The sequence below is a fragment of the Harmonia axyridis genome, chromosome 1 (genome assembly GCF_914767665.1).
Source record: "Harmonia axyridis chromosome 1, icHarAxyr1.1, whole genome shotgun sequence".
Taxonomy (NCBI): Eukaryota; Metazoa; Arthropoda; class Insecta; order Coleoptera; family Coccinellidae; genus Harmonia; species Harmonia axyridis.
In genome coordinates, this window is record NC_059501.1 from 40,177,269 (window position 1) to 40,184,451 (window position 7,183).

Sequence of the window (7,183 nt, forward strand, 5' to 3'; positions counted from 1 at the left end):
CAAACTATCGGCCGATAAAAAGTCTGCAGTCTGCGGGAGCCCTGAGACTAAAATATCGCAATAATAGCACTTCACAAAGCAAGTTATTTCGTCGCATTTATTCCTCACGCTTTGAGAGTTCATATATATAACTTTTAGTTTAGGGTTCTTTATTAGTTTTCCAGATCATTTGAATCTAGAACCAGTAGTATTTTAGAGTTATCATCCTTTCGAAGGAAAATATTACCTTCCTTAATCCACAGATATTTATATCCGTTCTGGTATTTGAAATCACGAGATTCCTTGTAAAGTTGTCGATTGCCTTAGTCAAATCATGGTTCAGGAATATTTTTTCATCTGATTTGTATCCTAGAGCTTTTGCCGTAAGTTAGATTTTATTACAGCTTTTAATCATATTTATCTTATCTGACTTGTTTTTCATACTAATTCGGACCGGTACCGCTTTTCCAGTAGTCTTTCCAACTCTATAGGCGCTCAGAACTTTTCTCTGAATTTCCACCTCTAATTTTGTTACCAGGTTCTCGACGATATCTTTTCATCGTTCTCCTTGGGTACGCCGTGAACTATGAGAGTATTCTCTAAATCTCTTTGTTCTCGTTCATTGAGTATCTTCTTTATTTCAGCCACTTCTAACTGAAGAGATTCATTAATTTCGATTTGTTCGTTGTACTTTATGAAGAGTGCATTGTATTTCTTGTCCATATCATCTAACTTGGACATTACATCAGCCAACGTCTAGTCTTTACTTTGACCTGTACCTTGTGTTGTTGTCTTATTTTTGTTCGTTTTAGCTGTTTTGTTCGGTTGCTGCTGAATGCATGGATCACAAAAACATTTCTCGGTAGACTTACTTATTCGTACGTAGCTCCTCTGCGACATATTTATACAAAGACGATGCCTCCAAGTATCGCATCCATCACAAAATACTGTTTCGTCTTCATCAGCCACTCCTTTCCGACAATTTTTGCACAATTCAGCCATGCTGGCAACACTGTAACACCTTGCAGCCTGAGATATCGCAACAATAAATTTCGATTTAGTTATTATTCACAAATATTCACGAAATTTTTCAACTTGTGCATATGTACTAATCACTTATAGTCACCTTAGTTGTTTTTATAATATAATTTTCTGAATATTAAGCACTGAAATCCTCAATTTTATGAGGAGCTAATTGCGCACGTCTGCTTGCGTTAGAATCGAACATTGAATCGTTAATACAACAAATCCAAGATCCATCTCATAAAGCCAAAATCAAGATCAATTTATCATTATTATTATTTGATAGGGGTGTAGGTATATGGCCACATTGAAATCTGTGCGTATTTTTTGGTGATTGAGGATATATTTTCATATTTATAAGGGCGCATGCAACCTCCCCCCCCCCTTTTCAATAGCTTTCACAAGTGTAGATTCCATGTTGGGCAGGTGACTAGGAACGGGAGTATTAAAGTTTTTTCTACTTCTTATATCCTTTATTCCTGTGCTGGTGTTTGGTTGAATGCTTCTATTTCTCGATATATACATTACACTTCAATAATACAAATAACTTGAGAAAAATCTACTAAAATAGAATGCATACATGCACAACCAGAAATCCGTTCAAAAATAAGATAAAGTCACCATTAAAACACGATTCCACTTTATTAGCAATATGAAATAGTATGAAAAACTACAAAAAAAAATATATATTTTTTTAAATTATAGATGAGTTTTTCCAAAGAGGAGAGCTGCACAGAGTTCTAACTGAGGGATTGTCTTCGTATTTCTAACGGTGCAACTTTCGATTTTGATGTACTATTCGTACTATTTTTCCACTGGTGTCCATCGTTTCGGTGTACACTGCTGCGCTATATGCCTTTAGGGATGCATCTGAGAATTCATGTAATTCTAAATGCTCCTAGCGGTTTAGATGAATCCAACGTTTCACTTGAATTTCTCCTAGTTTTGGAAGATCGATTTTGAAGTTTTTCCAAGCGTTTCTTATTTGCTCCGGTAGTGATACGTCCCATGAGGTGTTGTTCTTCCATATTTGTTGCATAAGCATTTTCGACAGAATTATGACTGGTGATAATAATCCTAGTGGGTCGAAAATTGTGGCAATTTCTGATAGCATCTTTCTTTTTGTTAGTCGACATTCGGAGTTCTGAATTATTTGTCATTTGCTTTCCATATATGATTTGTAATCTTTTTCATCCATTGCGCTGATTTCGATTTCAAGTGAGGTGATGTAATACCATCTTGTTTCCATAGATTGTATGTAGTTTGATCTTCAGGAGTTCCATGTTCTCTGATTTTTCCAGCAAGCCTTCAATTTTTGCTAGCTCCCTCATGAATATTTCGATGCTTGAAATTTTTTGTTTGATATTTGGGCAATTGGTGTTCATCTTTTTCTTTTCTTCTGCATTTTCTTGTTTGTATTCGAGTTTTTTCTGTATTTTTGTGAGTTAGGCCAATGCTTCGTTGTATATCTTTTCTGCTTGCCTGTATATGTCTTTGGTGAAGTATTCATCAGTTTCTGGTATTTATTGTTCCAAATTCTTGTGCGATTCATTGAAGTAATTCCATTCTTCTTTCAGTATTTCCATTTTTATTTGGTAGTATTCTGTGTTCTTTCTTTCTTGTTCCTTATTCAAGTAGAAAAGTATTCTTTCGATGGCTTCAGCCGTCCCGATCTGCTCTGCGACGAGGTTTTCCATTTCAAATTATGTACTTGGGTCTAGTTATATGAAGTTTGTTTTATACGGTTAAAGGATCAGTTCGACAAACTGAACAACCAGGCTCAGAAGTTCAAGGGTAGTCCACAGCTTGTCAACAAGGTTAAAGGATCGGTTCGAAAGAATGATGGAATGGGAAATGATGTGATAGGAAAGATAATTCATTACTGGTGATTGTTGGTTGTGGGGTGCAGTGTTTGACGTTTCAAAGTACCTGGTAGTTGTTGCCATCATAAATCCAATGACTATTAGTTCTGGGGTCCAGTGGTTGTATTTCCAAAGTCCCTGGTAGTTTTCTTGTTAGACTCGAAGGACCAATGTTGGGTTTGCGTCACAACTTTACATTGGGTTCTAAGATAATGGATTCTCAAGGACTCAAGGGTTGTGACTAAAAGGCAGATCATGTATTAATGCACTTTATTTATAAAACTAACAAGTATTTATAACATCATTCTAGTGACCAACGTAAATATGATGACAATCGATTTATGAAGGCAATTTTAATTCTACAGTTCACCGGGAATATGAAGCTAGGTATTTCTCTGGTCAACGTACTTCGAAACCGAAATGGATTTGCTGATTTTTTAAACAATTTGAAGACACACATCCTTCAATCTACTTTTGATTAAGAAATATGAAATACCTTCTGAAATTATTTTGTGTGACTATTATTAGAAAATTATAATATGATTAAAGATTTTATGTACGTTTCGTACAAAAGTATAATTTATATTTTCATGATTTTGTTCTTTTTCGATTAAATTTTTTTCGATGATTCGACTCAACTCCAGTAGTTTATTTTCTGCGTAATTAACAGATAATCCTTCATATTTGGAACTTGTCAAGATGCATAAATTATCAAACCAGAGTTCAAATTGTACTTTTGTTTTTATATCGAAAACTGAGGCAAATTCTTCCTCCAATATATTTTTAACGTTTTTGTTATTCACAGGATTTGTTTTGATGATTAATGTAGCATCAAATTTTCATCATGCGCACATCACAAAGCTATATGGGTCATAATACTGTATGAATGACTTCTATAAACAATACTGTCATAAGTATTATTGATATTATAACTTGAAGTTGGTTGGGAAAAAGGTCAATCATGGATCTGTTGCCGACGTTTCGACTTTTATAAAGTCATCCTCAGGGCACTACAATAGGGATTGTGATTATCGTACAAGATTGATAACAGAACAAATAATAAAATATATAGTAAAAATAACAATAGGGTCAAAAATACATGAACTGTAAATAGGTTAATTTTTACAAAAATATTATATGAACAAAATTATTATAAAACAAATTATGTAGAGAACAACAGAGTACTTACACGAAAAACAGGTTCCATGTCGAAAAAAAATGTATTTTGACTTTTACATATACTCTGATTCCCCAATATAAATGAAAATGTTCATATCATTAGGACCGGAGAAGATCAATGGCTTTTCATTGAAAGATAAACAAGTGGCATTTATTTCTGTCATACTGTCTTGAACCAGCAATCAATGTAACATCCCCTAGTAATCTTATCAGCGTGCCTATTTCACTTGCTTTTTTGTTCTTTATAACTTCCAAAACTTCATCGATAAAAGGTATGTACATTGCTCTTTTGGCTGCATCTGTCCACTTCTGCCGGTGGTCAGTTACCACCCTATTAAAAATCGTCTCTATATTACTTTAAGTCTTGAAATTATTCAACCACCCCAAGATGGCAGTAATATCATGTCTAGAAGAAATGAAATCTGACACTGGGTGGGTATACATTTTTCGTTGAATCTAATTGAATGACTAAAGGATATAGCAAAATATGTTTTTGTCCGGATTGCAATTAGGCTGTGGAACCAAAGTTCCGGTTGCTTCAAAAAAATCTGAGATTTTTTTATTTTTGCTTTCATTTGAACTCAATTTCAACATTTCGATCTACTCTTTGCTATGAATGTATGCTGATGAATGTTCGCCAATTTGTTGAATGTAATTAGAATTCTTTCTTTTCATCAATTGTAGATCAATGAGATCATCTTCATCTCTATCGAGACGTTTAAGATTTTCCAACCTTATATTTTTGAATGTCTGTCGAGATTTCATTTTTTGTAATTAGTTTCTCGTAAACGTTTACAGAATAAGCTGACATAATTTATATTGAAGGACTTCCTCTTCAACCAAAACAAAATTTTCTTTATCCTCTCTTTTCGGTTGACGACTCTTTAATTTCCAATTGTATCCTAAAACAAAAAAAAAAAAAGCAGAAAGGAGTACTAAATATTAGTTTTCATTATATCGATTTGAAGTTAACTACCCATTCTAAAAAAGAATCTGAAACTGAATGTATAGCTTGGAAACCATCATGAAATTTATAAATCGGACAATCATTCACCAAGTGGTCAATGGTCTCTTCTACACCACACTCACATAGTGGGCTATCAATAGAATGCCATTTGAAGAGGGTACAATTACAACGACCATGACCAGTTCTAAGTCGATTCAAAATAGACCAAATTTTCCTAGGAAGACTGAAACCTAGAACTTTTTCTGAAGAATCAACGACAAGACTTTTGTTGAAGACGTTAGAAGTCCATCCCGAACGCCAAATTTCCTTGTCGTCCAAAGACCTGTTATTTTCTATTAAAGAATTGAAGATATATCGAAGTTCCAGCCAATTTTCTACTGAACCTGAAAATTGGGGTAACACAAGTGCTGGCAATTTAGCCAATTGTTTATCTGAATATGCTGATGATATACTTTCATCATTGCTTGGCATTCTAGTATTACCGACATTGTTGACACTCTCATTGGTGTCTTCTTCAAATTGTATTATTATGGATTTGACAAATGAAAGTAAATCAAAAAAATTGTTTTCGAAAAGTTCGCGCTCGTCTTGTTCGCGTGAAATAGCCTCAACATCCTGTGCTTCGTCTACTTGTAAATGATATTCAATTAGGTCTTGATATTTTGGAAACTCGCAATATGTGTTTTCTAGCATGCTTAACCTCGCCTTGAGCTGTTCAACTATTTTGACATCGAGACTATCCAATTGAATTTTATCAATAAAATTGAATTGAAACATAATTCATTAATAGACGTCATTTTCACAATGAATAAGAATAGAAGTACCTACCAGGCAATAATCGAAATGAATAAGCGATGAATAGAAAGGAAATAATTCGTAATAGGCAATATTAATTTACGTGAGGCAATTAATTGAAATAAATTCGTAAAAAAAGGCTTAGATTGGAAAGGACTCACTCTGTACTTTCTCGAAAGGGCGTCGTGACTTGACTTGGATGGCTGCAGGAATGGCGTCGTGACTTGACTTGGATGACTGCAGGAATGGCGTCGTGACTTGACTTTTGTAGATCGTCGGCTTATTGAATCCGGTAGAAGGTCCAATTTTATGGTATAACTTGCACTGGTTTAATTGAAAACTTGATTTAAGTGGACTGTATATTAGAAGCTTACATGGAAATTGTAACAGACGATACAAAACTTGTAAGAAAATGGCCGTATCGGCGTAACGTCCGATCTTGAAGCTCGAATCCATTTCCGCTGCGTCGGCGTCGCCGCATCGGTCGTTCTCGTCCCTCGCGCATAGGCTAGGTTCCACTTCTTTCTAGTCACTGCTCCCTCTGGTGGCGGACAATATAGTTCGCTGAGTGCGTTACCAACTATATACTTTAAACAAAAGGCCCTTATCGTTACGATTCCTTAAATCACATTTTATTGCGAATATTTTGCAATTCAAATGACCACAGTAGTCATATTGTCAAAAATTTGCGATTTTTCGTGAACCGTATTTTTTAACGTTTATTGTATAAGTATTATTTACAAACTGAAATATTTTTTATTTCAAAACGAAAACATATATTCTCTCGTTGAGGATATTATTCTCTTCGTCGTATATATCTGCCCACTCTTGAACAGTCATAAGAAACTCTTCCTCAGGTATATCACAAAAGAATTTCTTTTTTAATTTTGGGTCTCCCTCGGATTTGGTACTTTCTTTTTCCAGGTTTTTTTTGGTAGTTGGTACTACTGATTGGTAATACTCGTGAATGTTTATGTAAATATTTTATGTAATTCGTCGAATATTTATTGCAAATGTAACCGGAAAATCAATTTAGTCATTCGTGAATTTCGTACTTTCCGTTGATGTTCTTTCTTTGCAGATTTCTTTTGAGCAATATCGCAATATGTGCAATATCTGCTTGAAGCAATGATGTTAAAATAAAATTTTATAGTATTTGAATTACGTTTCAAAATTCTATGGATATTTTTCCTATAATAATAATCATTTTCTCTATAGAATTTTATGGCTGCATTAATGCCCAACTATCAATATTCAAGGCTACTGCATCTTCGAAGGACAATTTCAAGCTGGTGAAATATATTCTGCCAATGCTCTCTTGCCAACTACAATTCTTTCGGATTTCATTAGTTCCTTATCAATATGTCTCACGAACGAA